At 41.5% G+C, this 18521-nt stretch overlaps 1 protein-coding gene across 1 annotated transcript in view; it reads right to left on the reverse strand.

The window, feature by feature from the left end:
* Procr (protein C receptor) overlaps positions 1 to 4645 on the reverse strand; it is a 28229-nt gene extending 23584 nt beyond the window's left edge. The window contains exon 1 of the transcript XR_004944820.1: positions 4439 to 4645. The gene's annotated coding sequence lies outside the window, so the exon portion shown is untranslated. The remainder of the gene's footprint in view (positions 1 to 4438) is intronic.
* Positions 4646 to 18521: the final 13876 nt, after the last annotated feature.

Raw genomic sequence — 18521 nt, forward strand, 5'->3', positions numbered from 1 at the left:
CCCAGGGGATCCAACACCCGCTTCTGACCTCCGAGGGCACCAGGCAATGCACACACGGTGCCAGGACACACATTCAGGCAAATATTCATACACATAAAGTCAAACAAATAAATCTAAAAAGAATATATCACTATTTATTCATATCTGGTACTAGACATTACATTTTCTTGTTTGTTTGTGTGTGTATGTTTCTGTGTGCACACATGCATATATGTACGGAGGCCAGAGGTAGAAGGTTGGGTGTCTTCCTTAATTGCTCACCATCTCATTCTTTTTCCTTCTTATGATGTGTGTGTATGTGTGCATATGTGCATTCATGTTCACATGTATGTAGGCACATATGAGTGTGAAAGGGAGCATGTGTGTACACATGTATGCAGATCTTCTTCGGTCACTGATACCACATTCTTCAAGTCAGGGTCACTCAGTCACCGAGAACTTGAGGCCAGTGAGCTGGTTCAGCAGGCTAACACGCTTGCGCCTGCCCACCTGAGTTTGTGCCCCAGGACCCACGTGGTGGAAGGAGAGGCCTGACTCTGGTATGCACGAGCCTTCGCTCCACTAAATTTAATTATTTTTTGCAGACTGAGAGCTTGAAAAAAGCTAGTCTCACTAGCCAGCTTCTCTGGGGATCTCTGTCTACACCTTCAGAGGCTAGAATTACAGGTGGTCCACTCTGCCACCTTTGTTTACCTGGGTCCCTGGGTTCTGCATTTTAGCTGCTGAGCCATTTCCCCAGCCTTTCATCTTATTTTTTTTGAGACAGGGTCTCTCACAGAACCTGGAGCTTACTGACTGGCTGGCCAGCAAGCCCATGCCTCATCCTGTCTCTTCATTTCCAGTGGTGAGATTACAGGTACACCATGCCAGAATGAGCTTTTTATACGGGTCTGGAGACCCGAACTCAGGTCCCCATGCTTGAAAGGCAAGCAGGTTTTTGAGTGAGCCATCTCCCCATCCTGACATTTATGTTTATTTGTTTATTGCATGTAACGAGCAGTGCTGGCATGTGCATTCATGTTCATGATCCTTTGAGTCTAAATGGGAGAGCTTGTGTAGCTGCACACCTGGGTGTGGACTTGCTGAGTCACAGGGTTTTCAGTTTGGGTAGATACTGCCAAAATCTGTTACAAAGATGTGTGCTAATTTGCATTCCCAGCAGTGTGTAGTTCCCTGCTCCACGTCCTTGCCAGCCCTTGGCAGCACCAGGTGGGTGGTGGAAAACAGTGTTTCAGTTTGGTTTGACTTTACATTTCTCTGATTCCTAATGAGCTTGTGTGTCTCTTTGCTTTGGCTTTTCGTCCTTTGAGGGCCGGAAAAGTGTTTTGGGATGGAAGGAAATGAATGTCACACTTCAGCCATTAGTCACATGCAGGAGCCAATGAAGCAAGCGCTGGCGTCAGTGGTGAGGGGATGGAGACCCAGTTCCACACTGTTACCCTCAGCAGCCTGGGTTTCCTTAGATTTTTAGAGATCTTGACTTGGGCTAAACCAGGCTTCGTGTCTTTGGCACTGAAAAGAATTTCAGGCCAGGCAGGTATGTGATGAAATGGAGATTTTATGTAAGAGTTCTTAATGGAGGCTTAACTGAGAGGATTAGAAAAGAGAGGCACTCAGAAGAAAGTAAGACACAGCCCAGAGCACAGACATGGGCTTCTCCAAGAGAGGGAAGCAGAAAGTAACATATAAGAAAGTGGTTCTGGCCTCCTCAAGGGAGACTCACAATCCAACCACCTTTTCCCTCCTTTTCTCTCTCTCACTTTTAAACATTTTATTCATTATTTAATGTGTATGTATATTTTACCTGCATGTGTGTATATACACCGTGTGCTTGCCCAGTGCCCATGGAGGCCAGAAGAGGGTGCTGGGTCCCCTGGAACTGAAGTTAAGAAAGGTTCTAAGCCACCATGTAGATTCTGGGAATCAAACCAAAGGTCCTTTGTAAGAACAGTAACTAACCACAGACCCATCTCTCCTTCCCACCTCCCACCCTCTTGGGTAAGTGAGGTTATAGGACGCTTTGGAGGTACTTCTGACAGCGTCAGAATCTGATAAGGTAAAGCCAGGAGCCACTAGTGTTGCACAAAGGGTTTAGTATCTGTCCCTTCCCTGTAACTAGAGTTTCTGGTGAGATCCTAGAAAACTGCAGGTTTGTAGCTGGGGAGGGAGAACGGCCTTGAGCAGCTATGGACTGTGCTGCAGCTCTTGCTCTGCTGAGGCTAAGACACTTCATTGAGGGCTTCCTCTCCCTTCTCACGTCCCCAGGATTTTTCTGGCGTTGATGTAAGCAACTGGGGTTCAGCTGGAGGCATGTCGTCCACAGTACTAATTACACAGAGGACTGTCCCACCAAGCTAAGACCTGTCATAGACACAGGTGGTTAATAGCAATAGCCATTTTCCAAGTACAATCCTTATATACCAGAGCCCTGGAAATGGAACAGTGAGGCTCCGATAATAATTTTGATTGCTAACATTCATTTATTGTTAGCCAGGTGCAGTGTCCAGTCTTTATATAAATAATCCTATCTAAATGCCAGTTCTATGAGGTAGGTTTCATAAACACTAGCATTTTACTAAAAGAATCAGATTCAGAGAAGTTAAATGACTTATCTCAGTTACACAGCAAAAATTATCATTGGAACTTCTTTCCTTATGATGCCAAAGTTTATTAATTTAATCTACATAGCATAATCTGAAAGGTTTTTAATGCATGCATATGTGTTTGCATGTACGTGTGTGGGTGTGTGTACTTGTGTATGTGCATGCACACACGTGTGTTTATGTGCATGAATGTCAAAGGACAACCTCAGGAGTCATCCTCAGGAATACTGTCTACCTCTGTGGCAGAAAGAAAATGGCCCCCATAGGGAGTGGCACTATTAGGAGGTGTGGCTTTGTTGGAGGAAGTGTTTCACTGTGGCAGCCAGCTTTGAGGATTCCTATGCACAAGCTATGCCCAGTGTAGAACACAGACTGCTTCTGCTGCCTGTGGATCAAGATATAGAACTCTCAGCTCCTTCTCCAGCACCATGTCTGTCTGCATGCCACCTGCCATGACAATAATGGACTAAACAACTTCGGAAACTGTAAGCCAGCCCCAATTAAATGTCTTCCTTTATAAGCGTTTCAGTGGTCATGGTCTCTTCACAGCAATAGAAACCCTAACTAAGACAACCTCCTTTATTTTTTACTTTTTTTGGAGATATTTATTTTTAATGTGGTGTGTGTGTGTGTGTGTGTGTGTGTGTGTGTGTGTGTGTGCAGGCACATGCATACTGCAACATGTGTGTGGAAGTCAGAGGACAACTTTCAAAGTTGTGATCAAATGCAGACCATCAACTCTGCCTGGCAAGCCTGGGGCTGTTGAGCCATACCACTCATCGCCTCTGTCTACTCCTTTGAGACAGGGCTGCTCAGTGACTTGGAGGAATCCTCTTGTTTCTGGCCCCAGTGCCATGACATTTTTATATGACTGCTGGAGACTGAACTCAGCTCCTCATGCTTGAAAGGTAAATGCTTTCTCAGTACACACACACACACACACACACACACACACACACACACACACACGGCTCAAAAAGACTTTGATCCTACATTTCTGAGCACTTGCCTCTGACATCCTTGAGTGTTTAAGGTAAGCTTCTGATTTCTAGTGTGCCCTGCACTCACTTCCTCTGGGCAAGCCAAGGTCATTATCCTCACTTTGCAGACAGGACTACTGAAGCCCAGGAAGTGAGGGGACATGCATACGGTCACACCACCTGGGAACTAAAAGCAGAATTTGAACTCAAAGAGGATGAGACATGGGGCTGAGGAGAGAGAGGGTGGAAGAATAGGGTAGGTGTAAGCTGGTGAGCTGAGAGGAATTTTGAGAAGTTTTCCATCTAAATCCAGAAATGCTGCCATTGGCGCTGAGGGGCTGAAAAATCACATCCCACAGTGGGCTCCGAGCCAGCAGCCCGATTTGACTGGAATCTGAAAAATAAGGGTCTTAATGAGCAAAGGGAAGTGAAGGAAGCAAGTGGTAGTGTTTCTCACCCCGGAGAGCACATGTTAGGGAAAGATAAGGGAAACAGGAAACAGGCTGGGGCCAGCGCTGGTGCAGCCCCAGTGGGCGAGGAGGGCCCCTGCCAAGACTGGCTGTGTGCCCAGCCGCACTTCAGAGGATCCACGACTCCTTCCCTGTGACCTGAAGACAGACCTGCCCCAACCTGGCTCACAACCAGAGTGTGACCTCTGCAGAGACAAGGCCCACCCCACCTCCCCAGGACTGGGGACCACCACCAACACAAAGTCTATGATGCCCAGACGCTGTGTTGAAGGAGGGAAGCATTTGTGCTTGGTTCTTACTAGACACACCCCCACCTCATTCCCCTCTAGGCCCCCCCCCTCCACCGCGCCCCAAAATGTTGGAGAAGCAGCCAGGGAACTCCTACTTTACAGATGAGGACACAGGCGTGAGCTGCAGAGCAGATGAACCAGACTCCCAAACATGCTTTCTTCATCCTTAGCGCATCATATGGATCCTGTGTGCCCACACACTGGGAATTAAGAAGGTAGGGGAGATGAGAAAGGAGCCAGGCTTTGCAGGCAGCCAAGGGAACTGCGGCTTGCAAAGTTAGATGGGAATCAAGTGCCGCTTCCTGAAGGGAAGGCAGGGAAGTAGATGGAAGTCTTAGTCAGCACGTTCTGTGTGGGCACCTCAGCATAGGGCACGTGGGACACCACGTGAACGGCAGTGGTGGCGGTGCAGCGGCCTGAGGTCAGGTAACTGCAGCTGCCAGCCCCAGTGATTGACAGGTACCCCATGGTGTGGACGTGAGTCCCACTGACCTCTCCAGCTTTCTCTTGCCCTGGATTCCTGTCAGCCAGACTCACTCCCCCTGGTTTCCTGAACACAGAATGCTTGCATGTTTATCCTTTCACTTTTTTTGATAATATTTTCAGGTCGCCGCAAGTCCCTAACTTTATATTCCAGACTAGCTCATTTCACATAAGCTCATGCAGGCACCCCCACATACCTAACTTTTAAAGTAAGTACATATTTAATAAATAATTAAAAACAATAAAGATATGAGCCACCTAAGGGGGGAAACTTAACAAAGTGTAGGTAAGTGTTTAGAAATAAAATTATAGAACTCTGAGAAATGTCAAAGAAATTGTAGGGAAAAAAAGATACATACACTATCCTGTGACTGGATGGTTTAATACCATGAAATTATCTATTCTCCCCAAAGCCATTTCATGTACTACATGCAATGCCAAAAACAAAACAAAACAAAACAAAAATCAACAAACTTAGTGTCATGTCATTTCAAGCCCACCAGCCTGATAAAATGACCCCAAACGTGTTGTACCAAGTACTTGCTTTTTAAAGAATTATTTTTATGCTGGGTGTGGTAGCGCAGGCCTTTAATCTTAGCACTCAGGAAGCAGAAGCAGAGGATCTCTGTGAGTTCAAGGGCAGCCTGGTCTACAGAACAAGTTCCAGGACAGCCAGAGCTGTTACACACAGAAACCCTGTCTCAGAAAAACAACAAAAATAATTATTTTTTATTATGTATATGGCTATGTCTCTGTCTGGGTATGTGTAAATAACTAACATTACAGAAGGCTAAACTAAACTAAAATTACAACCACCATGTGGGTGCTGGGAACTGAACACAAGTCCTCTACAAGAGAGTAAGTGCTCTTAGGCACACAGCCAATTCTCCAGCTCATGTTACATACTTATTTTTGAGATAGGGTCTTGCTACAATTGCCCAGGCTGGTTTCAAACTCCTGGACTCAAGAGACCTTCTTGCCTTAACCCCGTGAGAAGTAAATGTTATTGAAAGTAGTATTTGAGAAAATCTAATATTCTGACTGCTTATTTCTCATGGAAACACAATTTTGTTGTATTAATTTTGCATCTAGTAACCTTAGCGAACTTTTTAAAAAAAGATTTATTTATTATGTACACAGAAGAGGGTACCAGATCTCATTACAGATGGTTGTGAGCCACCATGTGGGTGCTGGGAATTGAACTCAGGACCTCTGGAAGAATAGTAGGTGCTCTTAACCTCTGAGCCATCTCTCCAGCCCCGAGAACTTGTTTTTGGTCTAATATTTGTGGGTAGATTCTTTGGGGCTTTATGGATAGTCACAGCACCAAGGGATGATAATAGTGTATTTCTTCCTTTTGAAGTTTTACGCTACTAACGAACATGTGTTACTCAGATGTACTTGCCCATTGTGCTGTGTGAGGAGGACAGAGGTCAACACTGGGTATTTTCCCCCTCAATCACTTTCTACTCTAGTTTTTGAGACAGGGTCTCTTCTTGAACCTGCTGGCCTGATTAAGCAGCAAGCCCTTGGACCTGCTTGTCCCTGCTCCCCCACCCCAGGGCTGAGAGTCCAGACACCATGCCTGGCTTTTCCCTGGGTGTTGGGGACTGAACTCAGGTCCTCATGCTTGTGTGGCAAGCGCATTGCCCCGAGCTTCCTCTCAGCCTCTCAGGCTCTTCCTTCTTCTTCTTCTTCTTCTTCTTCTTCTTCTTCTTCTTCTTCTTCTTTTTTGAGACTGGGTTCCAAACTGGCCACTAACTCTTGGGAGTCTCTTTCCCCAGCCTTCCCAGAGCAGGAATTACAGGCATGTGCCACCCTGCCTGGCTTAATTTTTTTTTTTTTTATAGAAACAGGGTTTCTCTGTGTAGCTTTGGAGCCTGTCCTGGATCTCACTCTATAGACCAAGCTGGCCTCGAACTCAGAGAGATCTGCCTGGCTTTGCCTCTTGAGTGCTGGGATTAAAGGTGTATGCCACCACCACCCGGCTGCCTGTTCTTATTTTTTAAAGTTTTATTTGTGTTTATGTCTTTCTCTCTGTGTTTATGCCCCATGTGTGTAGATGCCCTCAGAGGGTTTCAGATACCCTGGACCTAGAGTAATATGAGGTTGTGAGCTGCCTGATGTGGGTGCTGGAAGAACCCCAGACACGGAAGTCACCTTTCTCGTCCTCTCTCACTCTGTGAGACAGTGTCTCACTGTCTACCTTAAGCTGGCTCGGAACTTTAACTCCTGCCTCTGCTTCCTGGAGTGCCGGGACTCCCTGAGTAGGCCAGCTATTCCTACCTCACCCCCTTTCTAAAAGACAGACAGCCTGGTGAGATATCTCTGCCCTTCTCTGTGTCTCCCCCATTTCTGTCTCTCTCGTGTTTGTGTGTGTGCATTCACACCAGTACCGTGGATGGAGACCAGAGGACAACCTTGGACATTGTTCTTCAGGAATGCCACTTACATTTTTTTGGAGCCGATTTCTTCTGGGCCTGGAGTTTGGCAAAAGGCAATTGGCCAGAGAGGCCCAGGAATTCCCCTGCCTCTATCACCTCTGAGCTGGAATCACAGGCGCTTGCCACCGCACCCAGCATTTTAAAAAAAGAAATTTGATTGTAACATTTATTTATGTACTGTGTGTGTGCACACACGCACACAACATATGTGTGGAGGTCAGAGGACAACTTTTAGGAACATGTTCTCTCCTTCTAGCGTGTGAGGCCGGGAACAGCACCCAGGGTGCGTCAGGCTTGGCAACGGGCACTTGTATCTGCCCAGCCTGCTCACCAGCCCTCCCTCACACCTAGCATATTTTTATGTAGATTCTGGGAACGGAATTCAGGTTTTCGTGCTTATAAGACCAGCACTTTACTGACTGAGCATCTCCCCGGCCCCGTTTAACTGGAACTCCCGAGCCTCTTGCCGGGATGTACTACCTGGGTGGCTTCCTAGCCTCCTACCCCTCCCCTCGTTTTTTGCTTTTCTGTTCTCTTCTCTACCCCTTAAAAACCCATTGACAGCACTTAGGACAAAGTCCAAGTTCCCTGCCTGTCTTTACAAAGGTTTGTATCATCTAGTCCCCACCCACCCCGGCCACCATTGTTTCTCATTGCTTACAGCATTACCCACCATCTTCCAGCTATTTGGCCACGGCGTTCCTTGCAAGTGGATTCCAGTTACTTCTGCACTGGGGCCATGCACCAGTTCTTCCCTTAGCTTGTAGAGTCCTTCCTGGGCATGTGTCATTTCTGTTAATTAGTTGCTTCCTTCTTAGAAACCCAGTCTTCTTCTTTTAACCCTCTTACATGACTTTTTTTTTTTTTTTTTTTTTTTTTTTTTTTAATGCATCTATCTTCCATACCAAAAGCTGCAGGATGGGGAGCGGCTGTGTCTGGACATGTCTGTATCACCAGGGTGGCAGAGTACCATCTTCACAGTAAGTGCTCAAGAGATATTTCTTAAGTCAATGAGCAAATAAGATTTCTAGGGAGAATTAGAAAAAGGTGATTAGTCAACCTCTTGGCATGAAAAGCACTATTTTATCTTTCTGAGATTCTGATTTCTTATCTGGAAATTGAGGATTAAATAGAAACTATCTCAGGGCTGGAGAGATGGCTCAGTGGTTAAGAGCACTGACTGTTTTCCAGAGGACCTGGGCTCTACTCCCAGCAACCACATGGCAGCTCACGACCATTCACAACTCAGTCCCAGGGGATCCAATGCTCTCTTCTGGCTGCCAAAGGCACTGCACACAGTTGATGCCCAGACAGACATGCAGACAAAACACCCCAACACATAACAAGAAAATAAAACAGAAACTGTCTCAAAGGGATATCATGGGTCTGTACATTTTTCAACATAGGGTCTGGTATTTTGTGCCAAGGATAGTCCTTGTTAACAACGACAGACATTTTTTTTATAAAAATAGAAAGTAAGCATGAGTCACAAGTTCATTTAATTCATCAATGAAGGGAACAGGAAGATGACAAATCCAACTTAAAACAGAACGTTAAAACCAGAGTTTTCGTAATCAATAGAAGAGAAAAATATTGAAGTTAGATATTAATAAATAAATGCAAGATGGTTAAAGAACCACAACCTTTGGGGTTCTCTTCTGTACTAGACAAGAGAGAACATTATCAGTTTGTGGAATTGTACACCATCTGGGCTCTTGTTGATACAAAAGTAAATTTTTTTCAGAGGTAGATGACTGTTTTGTTAGTCTTTTTTTTAAAAAAAGATTTATTTATTTATTATGTATATAGTGTTCTGTCTCCATGTTTTGCCTGCACACCAGAAGATGGCATCAGATCTCATTATAGATGGTTGTGAGCCTGTATGTGGTTGTTGGAAATTGAACTCAGGACCTCTGGAAGAGCAGTCAGTGCTCTTAACTTCTGAGCCGTCTCTCCAGCCCCTTGTTAGTTTTGTTTTGTTTTGTTTTGTTGCTGGTTTTGAACAGGGTCTCAGTAGGTATCCCAGGCAGGCCTTATGCTCTCAGTTCTTTTGCCTCATCCTCCTGAGTGCTGGGATTTCCAGCATCTGTTACCACGCCCAGCTTCAGTAAGTATCCCAGGCTGGCCTTCTGCTCTCAGCACTGGAATTTTGAACTTCTGATACCACACCCGGCTTTAGAGACTCGTAAATAGAGTTGCTGGTCAATGATTTATCATGACATCAAAATGTCACACAGGGCTGGAGAGATGGCCTAGAGGTTAAGAGCACTGGCTGCTCTTTCAGACGACCCAGGTTAGATTCCCAGCACCCCCATGACAGCTCACAACCATCTATAATTCTAATTCCAAGGATCCAATGCCCTTTTCTGGCCTCCATGGACACTGCACACATGTGGTACATAGATATGTATGCAGGCAAAAATACCCACACATGTAAGATTAAAATAAAGAAAAAAAAATAAACATGTGTGCCACTATGCCCAGATCTACCCACACACACACACCAAAATGTCTCACAATCATGTTCTTCCTTTATAACATGCTTTGTATCATTTTTCTTTTTTTTTTTTTTTTAAGATTATTTGTTCATTATGTGAGGGTGCCAGATCTCATTACAGATGGTTGTGAGCCACCATGTGGTTGCTAGGAATTGAACCCAGGACCTCTGGAAGAGCAGTCGGTACTCTTAACCTCTGAGCCATCTCTCCAGCTTATATCATTGTTCTTAACACTACTTATTTTAACCCGCAAGACACCTGGAAGTTGTGATTACAATGCTCAAGCTTTTGTTGAAAGAATCAGAATTTTATTAGACTTTTTTTTTCTCTACAAAATTTTCTTCTGTTCTTGCACAAATGAGTAGTGGTAGAATTTAGAGGCACAAACCAGGAAAGCTAAGGGAAAACCATTATGTCTCCCCTCAGCTTGGTGTGCTGTGGGGCTTGGTGCATTTCATCAAACTGGCAGAGAAAGCATCTGCTTTGGACATCACCGAAACACCCTCTCTGCATCCCCATTTTCTGCTCAATAAGAATAGATTTTCTTTTAAAGAATCGGATGTTTCTACAGTGGCAGTAGATGTCATGGGGAGTCCTGAAATTTTACTCAGTCCTTTTACATTTCCTTACCTCCTTTTAAATGTTTTTTTTTTTTCCTTTATCATTGTAGGGCTGAGGATATAGGTCAGAGCAGAGTGCTTACCTAGCATACTCAAGACTCTAGGTTCAATGCCCAATACCAAAAAGCTGATAAAATGTGTGTAACAGATCATATCATTTAGCTGTTTTAAAGACTGCAGTGCCGCTGTAGATCCAGTAATAAGACTGAGTTCACGTGAAACATGAGCATGTTAGGAAAACATGTCTAGGACTCTGGCCAGAGAGCCACTGTTCCAGAGTTTGGACATGCTGGGCACAGGGGAAATGCAAGCATTTCTACAAGGCAGCAGATGGAGAGCTTCCCAGGAACAAGCTAGTTATTTCTTGGCAGTCAGAAAGTATGTAGTTGACAAATTGCACTGGGAGAAGCCACTTGAACCTCCTGACCTTCAGATCCCGGAAAAGGGATTCCCAGCTAGTCCTCAGCATAGGGGCCAGAGGGCTGACTTCCAACCTCAGGAACTGAACTTAAATTTCTGGCTTTCCAACAGAAGCGAAGGACCCCAGAATGACATCAGTGCTATAGAGGTTGACCAGACTGCCACTTTCAAATTCTGAGCTGGCCTTTCATTATTCTCATTAATATGGTAGAATGTTCACTGCCTGGCTCCAAATCTTGTCTCTAATGCTTATTAGGCACAATACATGGCTGTTTACTTACATCTCTCTTGGACTTTTAAAATTTGTGCTTTTAAATTTGAGCTGGAGACATAACTCAGTGGTTAAGAGCCATTTTGTACTTGCACAGGACCTGAGTTTGGTTTGTGATTGTCTGTGATTCCATCTGTAGGGCCTATAATACCCTCTTCTGGCTTCTGTGGGCATATGCACTCACATGTGTTCACACACACACACACACACACACACACACACACACACACACACGTAAAAATAAAATAAATCTTTTAAAAGTTGTGCTTCTATTTAAAAACAATCTCTAAATCAGTGATAATACTACTGTTGGGAGGTGGTGGTTAGGATTCCTGGCATTGATGTGTAGAAAGTACTAAGAGCAGTACATTCTGCCAACACACTTAGCCATTTCTTCCTCCTCCTTTACCTCTCCTCACTCTTTCATCCCACTTCTCTTCCACCATTTGGCAAACAGTTCACCCCATTGGATGTTGCCCCCGTGGTGTTGTGCCTCATGAGTGTTTCTGCGGGGATTTCTGTGGTCGATGACTGTTGATTTCTGTTTTCTGATTGTTTTTCTGGCAATAACTATGAGTGGTTTGGTAATTTTTATACTGAGAGGTAGTCTCATTCATTTACTTTCCAAAGGGAAAGTGACTCACCCAGGCTCACACAAAGACAGTGGCTAAACCAGTAATAGGACCAAGACCTACTAGTTACCAATATGAGGTTTTCTCTACTCACACACAGTCCGAGGTCATTGCCCTTGGGTACTGGTATGATCCAAGTGCCTTCCCAACTCTGTTTACCCACAGGAAGACATGACCATAGCATGCTTTCTTGGACTGCCAGTCCCTAAATCATGACACAGAGATTAACTATAAATGCTCAGCCTTGGCTTAGGTTTGTTTTTAGATAGCTTCTTTTTTTTTTTTTAATTTAACTTAAATTAACCCATTTCTATTAATCTATGTGCCACACTGAGGCTTGTTTACCTTATCTATATATGTCCATCATGTTTTCCTGCTTCTTCTGTGTCTGGCTGGCTGACTCCCCCTTTCTCTCTGTCTGCCAGTCCTTCCTATCCCTCCTCTGCCTACCTACTGGCCATTCAACTTTTATTAGACCAATCAGGTACCTTAGGCAGGCAAGGTAAAACAGCAACACGTACTTACGCAGTTAAACAAATATTCTATTCCACAACATGTGACTCTTCTCTATTCCAAGTACTCACCAGCTATTCACCAACAAACATATTTCCTGTCCAACAAAATTATAAGGTCGACAAGGGAACAGGCCATGGCTTGATTGTCTGGTAATATTAGTTTTGTGCTCAGCACTAAGCCTCAAACTCTTGATGGTAGGAGTTATTGCCTGTGACCTCTAGCACTATTAGAAGTAAATGCAAAATTAATAGCTATCCCACAGGAAGACAGGGAAAAAATGAATATCTATAAAGAATAATATATATGATGGGCAGTGGTGACATATGCCTTTAATCTCCCTCCTCCCCACACTCATGGAGACAGGCACAGGTGGATCTCTGAGTTTAAGGCCAGCCTGGTCTACAGAGTGAGTTCCAGGACAGCCAGGGCTACACAGAAAAACCTTGTATCAAAAACAGAAACAAAAAACAAAAAAGAAAGAAAGAAAAATATTGGATAATCTCCCATATCAAGATCCTATAGATGTAACCGTCTTGTTAAATAAGAAACACAGAGCCAGTTGCAGAGTTAAAAACCAAGAGGTCAGAGCGATAGCTGAAAGCCTTACCCTACACTGTCTTTCCTCTCTGCAAGAGACCTACTTCTGTGTCCTTTTTTATAGACTTTCTGTTCTGCTTTCTCATTGGTTGTAAACCCAGTCACATGACCTCATTGTCACTGCCTGTCTGTACAGACCTCCAGGTCTTCTATGGTTGGTATTGAGATTAAAGGCATGTGTCTGCCATGCTGGCTGTGTCCTTGAACACACAGAGATCTACCTAGCTCTGCCTCCCAAGTGCTGGGATTAAAGGCGTGCACCACCACCGCCCAGCTTCTGCTCTGGCTTGCTCTGACCTCAAGTCAACTTTATTAACATACAAATAAAATCACATTTCAATACAAATAAAATATCACTATATTTCCCCTTTTCTATTTTAATAAAAAGAAAAAAGTTATAACTACTATAAGAAAAACTATATACAAAAGTACAATAACTATATATACCATATATACAAACAATAAATACCTAAACAATGTCTAGTCCATTTGCATTTGACAAATTCAGAGAAAATAATTCCATTATCTATCCTATTTTGGTAAGTCCAAAATGTACCTGATTCACTTTCTATCCTAACTTATATTACTAACAGAACTGTCTTATAACGTCTTTCAAATTTATACACTTACAGCTATTAGTGAGTTTTTCTGAAATCCTTAGCAAAGAAAATTATAACTATAACTAACTGATCTTCAACTCCCTCAGAGACCCAAGAAGGAAATAATACTATCTAATAAAAACTAAAAACAGGAAGTGCATGCAAGCAGCTTCCAAAAAAAAAAAAAAAAATGTGAGTTGACAGAAACAGTCAGCTGCCTGGACAGTCACCTGAGGTTTCTCCGCAGTGTTGGGGCATCATCTTCAGCCTATAGGCTTAGCGTATCTGACAGACTCATTTGTGAACTAGGATGTATACAAGATCAACAGTTTGACCTCACATTTGGTGAGAGCAGTCCATGTACCAGAAACTCCTGAACTCCACTAGTGTCATGTCATGATTCAGGATTTTAAATTCTGGAAATTATTGATGTCTTTTCAATTCAGCTGTCCATTCTTCTTGGCTATGTATAAGTAGCTTCATCTCGGCATCCTGTTCTTCTCTACATCCCTCTATTAAATGCCAGTCTACTATTGAGAAGGGTGAGCTTAGTTATTCTTCAAGAATAACTGTTTCCTCTGCTGTTCCATTGCACATCAGAAGCCATCGTCCCACTCCCTGTTCAGCTGCCTTCAAAGAAAAGGGCATGGTACCTTTTACAGATTGCAAAGGCCACTCACTTCAGGGATGGTTACATATTGTCCTGACTTCAGAAGATGCCTTTTGTTAGAGCCACAACCATACTTGTTTTGGCAAGAATCGGTAGTCCTTTGTTTCATGTCCTGACTGTCCTGTTTGTCAGCAGTTGATTCTAGGATACTTTCTTGTCCAGTGGCTAACTTTTGCCACAGTGAAAGTTAACTCCATATGCAGTTTCTTCAATGCCCATATTTTCTCTGAAGTAGATTGGTACTGCAGGAGCCGACATGTCTCATAGTCATAACAAAAAAGAAAAATTCCTAAGTTATTAAAACATTTTAAATGCCATATTCTGTAGATCTCTGAAGGGTTTGAAGATTACCTGTCTATCTAAAATATATCAGTTTGATTTTGAAAACACACCTAATATGACTACAAGTTCAATTGTAATGTCTAACTTTCATTTCTATATATCCTAATAGTTGGTAATACTACCATTCAAGGATTAGCAAATTGTATTACATTGTTAAATGAATGGTATAAGTACAATATCTCGAGCAAGATTAGAAATATGTGTATGGCATATTCTAACAATCTCAATATATATATAATATAAAACAATCCAATCCAATGTAAAGTATTTAAAACTAGTAATTGTCTTTTTTCTCCCTCTCTCTCTCTTTTTTTAAATAAGCACCTTAAATCTAATCTCCTTTGCCTAGCCCTTTTTCTAACCCTTAACAACAACTTGTAACCAACCCTCCTAAACAATGAAAACTATCCCAGACCCAAAACCCATAAAAAGACCAAAAAAACCACCCACCCCACACGACCCCTTTTGGAATGTGGGCGTTGTATTCTTAAAATTGCTTCCTGCTGGGTATGGGCGAAGTTATCTTTATTCTGAAAAGAAAATTTTGGGTTAATTGTCAAGTTCTAGGAAAGGTAACTATATTCTTTGTTATCCATAATGCCAAAGTTCAGGGTTTATCTCAAATCCTTATTCAAGTAGTCTTTGAAACTGGATCATCTCAGCTAGCCATCTCAGAAGTGCTCTAAACACTTTGTAGTCCAAAGCTGATCTGTAGATGATGTTTATCAACTTAGTAATATTATTTTCCACGTGGAATTGTCGTTGTGGGGTCCCATCTTCTTCCTGGAGATTTCAGTTGATGTTAGGCCTGGCCGTGATTTCCTGCAGAAAACTGAAAAGAGACTCGAACACAAAGACATGTATAGGCAGCTAATCGAAGCCTTTTCTCTAGAATTAATTAGTACTCATATGACCATTATTATCTCAACAAAGTTTAATATATATATATATATCTTGTGAATTTTGACATAAAATTCATACTGGAGGAAAAGTTTAAAGAATTAGAATAGAATCAAAGACTTGAGATTATAATAGAATAGTCCCTTAATTAATTTGGCTTTTCTCCTGTCCCATGTCAGAAGATGGCTCTTTCTTCTGATATGATACAGGGAGTTTGCATTTTCCTTTTAACAACATGCTTGAGTTTACAGGAGGAAAGAGCCATTCTCCAACTCCAAAGTCAGCTTTAAATTTTAATTGAACTGGGACTACAAGAAGACTAAGAGTATTAATTTTTTAGAGAAGATCAGAAACAAACATTTAGGAAGATTTATGAAATTTTGTAGATGATATACCAATAGGCCATTTTACTCTTTTTCCTGGGACAGATGATTTGTCCTTTTTCTTCAGTTGTCTCATTTGTCCAGTGTTCTTCAGATTCCTTAGCCTTCATTCTCCTAAAAGACAAAAACCAAAACCCTTCTCCAAGACTAATTTTGGGGAGGTCCCCTTTTGGCAATTTATATATGATTAAATGAAAAGGCATGTATTAATGGTATAAGTTAGTTTAAATTGGATGGTCATGCTGGTTGATGAACTATCACCTCCTCTAATTAAGAGGTCTCTTGTTCAAATCGAACCTTTATCAATTTTGATGGTACCCACAGCTTATCTTCTCCTGCAGAAACAAAAGCAAAACCTCGTTCCCAATGTAACACATACCCTGGTTTCCATTCTGAGGTCAGCACATCCTCAAAGTATATAGGCTGATTTAATTCTGTAGTTTTTTCTATTATCCAATGTCTCTCTGCAGCTGTTGTTCCTTTCTCATTAGCATTGAGAAAATTCAAAGTTAATAGAGCATTGTGCAGTCTATTTCTGGGGGGTTTTGTTACCCCTTTCTGTTTATTTATCATGTCCTTTAGAGTTCTGTTGGATCTTTCTATAACTGCTTGGCCTGTAGGATTATGTGGTATACCTGTAATATGCTTTATATTATAATAAGCAAAAAACTGTTTCATTTTAATAGTGACATATGCTGGAGCATTGTCAGTTTTAATTTGTGCAGGTATACCCATGATGGCCATAACTTCTAGCAAATGAGTGATTACAGAATCAGCTTTTTCAGAACTCAAAGCAGTTGCCCATTGAAATCCTGAATAAGTATCGATATTATGGTGTACATATTTCAATTTTCCAAATTCCACAAAGTGAAACACATCCATCTGCCAGATTTCATTCCTCTGAGTACCCTTTGGGTTACATCCTGTTGGTAATGGCATCTGATTGTAGAAGGAACAAGTAGAACATTTCTTTACAATTTCCTTGGCTTGTTGCCAGGTTATGGAAAAATCCTTTTTTAAACCTTTACTATTGACATGATGTTTTTTTATGAAATTCTGAGGCCTCCAGCACATTTCCTATCAATAATTTATCGATCTCATCATTACCTTGTGCTAGAGGGCCTGGCAGATCAGTATGGGATCGGATGTGAGTTATATATAAAGGATGACTCCTTTCCCTGATTATATCTTGTAATTGAATAAATAGTGAAGTTAATTCTGAAGCATCAGGGATAAATTCTGCAGTCTCAATATGTAATACCACTCTTTCAGCATACTGAGAGTCAGTAACTATGTTGAGAGGTTCTGAAAAATCCATTAATACCAACAGAATAGCATACAATTCTGATTTTTGAACTGAATTATAAGGACTTTGAACCAATTTACTTAAATTTTCTGATTTGTAACCTGCCTTTCCTTGTTTGTTGGCATCTATATAAAATGTCCGAACTCCAGATATAGGCTTTTTCATGTACAATTCGAGGTAAGATCCAATCAGCTCTCTTTATAAGATCAATTCTATTGCTTTGGGGATATTTGCTGTTAATTTCTCCCAAAAAATTGCTGTAAGCTCTTTGCCAAGGTTCACTTCCTGTCCATAATTTTTCAATGTCCTCTTTAGTTAAAGGTACAACAATTTTTGTTGGGTCTATTCCTGCTAATTGATGAAGTCTCAATTTTCCTTTCAAAATTATTTTCCACATAAGTTTTTAATTTTTTTATTTGGTTTATTTGGTAAAAATATCCATTCCAATATAATATCTTCTCTCTGCATTAATATTCCTGTAGGAGAATGCCTAGAAGGTAAAATAACCAAAATGCAATCCAGCTTTGGATCAATACAATCCACATGTCCTTCATGTACTTTCTTTTCTACCAAGGCCAATTCTTTCTCAGCTTCAGGTGATAATTCTCTTGGACTATTTAAGTCCTTGTCTCCATCTAAGGTTTTGAACAAATTATTCAATTCATCATTTTTTACTCCAACAATAGTTCGTAGATGAGAAATGTCTCCAAATAATCTTTGAAAGTCATTAAGAGTCTGTAGTTGATCTCTCCTAATTTGTACCTTTTGAGGTCTAATTTTTTGTAGCTCTATTTTATATTCTAAATAATTAATAGAATCTCCTCATTGTATCTTTTCAGGAGCAATTTGTAATCCCCAGCAAGGCAATATTTTCTTTACTTCTTCAAACATTCTTTCTAAAGTATCTGCATTTGAGTCAGCTAGTAAAATATCATCCATATAATGATAAATTATAGATTTAGGAAATTATTTACGTATCACTTCCAAGGGCTGTTGTACAAAATATTGGCACAGGGTTGGACTATTCAACATTCCCTGTGGGAGGACTCTCCATTGAAATCTTCTAACTGGTTGAGAATTATTGTAAGTTAGTAGTTTGTTTGAAATTTTAGGCAGTCTGACAATGGAACAAGTATATGAGAAGATTAATGTTGATTGAATTATGTGCATTATTCTTCTTCTTCTTATCCTTATTTTACTATTTAAAAAGATAGTCAATTTAAATGCCAGGATAAAAATTTTAGAAAAACTTGTTAAACCTGCTAAAATGAATTATAGAGAAATTCAGATTCAGACAGAAGAAATTAACAGTGAAGTTGTTTCAGGATTGGATTATAAGGTTACAGAAAGAAAGCCTGTTTTCATACAATCACCCTTAATTTATCTGGCAACCTGGTCAAGTGAATACACAAAATATTTGGACTCTAGTTAAAATGTTAGACTTACGAAGGTTTAAGGAAGCAATAGTATCTTATGGCATGCATTCTCCATATGTAA

This window comes from Onychomys torridus, chromosome 4 (genome assembly GCF_903995425.1).
Source record: "Onychomys torridus chromosome 4, mOncTor1.1, whole genome shotgun sequence".
Taxonomy (NCBI): domain Eukaryota; kingdom Metazoa; phylum Chordata; class Mammalia; order Rodentia; family Cricetidae; genus Onychomys; species Onychomys torridus.